We start from the raw sequence: 826 nt of genomic DNA, 5'->3' as shown, positions 1-826 counted from the left end.
TGTTCCAGGAGCCATCCAGGAATGCATTCCCAAAAAATGTTCCAGGAGCCATCCAGGAATGCATTCCCAAAAAATGTTCCAGGAATGCATTCCCAAAAAATGTTCCAGGAGCCATCCAGGAATGCATTCCCAAATAATGTTCCAGGAGCCATCCAGGAACGCATTCCCAAATCATATTCCACGAGCCATCCAGGAATGCATTCCCAAATAGTGTTCCACGTTCCCAAATGATGTTCCACGTTCCCAAACCGTGTTCCACGTTCCCAAACCATGTTCTTGGTCCCCAGGTGTCCTCGCCGGTCACGATAACCGTGTCAGCTGCTTAGGTGTGACTGATGATGGCATGGCAGTGGCAACAGGATCATGGGACAGCTTCCTCAAGATCTGGAACTGAAGTAGGTGAGTATCCCATGAATTCCTGAGGGCTTGGCCTCCTTAGGGATCCACAGTCTTTGTGCCAGCTCCAACCAGTGCTGTGTCACTGGGGCTGTGTCGTAGCATTCAGATTAGGAAAGGCACTGAGGGGAAAAAAAAAACAACCAGTTGGGTTTTTTAGAAGAGTATTGCTTTAATGTATGCAATGACATTTCTCTGCTGGCCTGTTTTTGCCATCCTTTATTCTCCTGTGCTGTTTCTTGGGCCCGGGCTGGTAAATAAGTGGCGTTGTGGAACGGGGAGATAATGGCTGGATGCGTCAGTGGGAGCCAGACCAGAGCTGGAAACTTGATTGCAGTTTATCCAAGAGCAGCTCCTAATAAATAAATGTTTGTGTGTGTGTGTGTGTGTGTGGCAGAACTCGAGGACTCCACGACTGGAAGAAGTTCCC

The 826-nt window shown here is 48.5% G+C and overlaps 1 long non-coding RNA gene across 1 annotated transcript; it reads left to right on the top strand.

The window, feature by feature from the left end:
- Positions 1 to 268: 268 nt before the first annotated feature.
- LOC113979392 lies at positions 269 to 826 on the top strand. The gene is made up of 2 exons (XR_003537853.1): positions 269 to 399; positions 794 to 826. It is a non-coding gene; the product is annotated as an uncharacterized LOC113979392 (long non-coding RNA).

Source organism: Neopelma chrysocephalum, unplaced genomic scaffold, assembly GCF_003984885.1.
Source record: "Neopelma chrysocephalum unplaced genomic scaffold, ASM398488v2 Primary Assembly neopelma1_78709, whole genome shotgun sequence".
Taxonomy (NCBI): Eukaryota; Metazoa; Chordata; class Aves; order Passeriformes; family Pipridae; genus Neopelma; species Neopelma chrysocephalum.
Note: the sequence above shows the minus strand (reverse complement) of the source record. Positions and strands in the feature narration are given on the sequence as shown.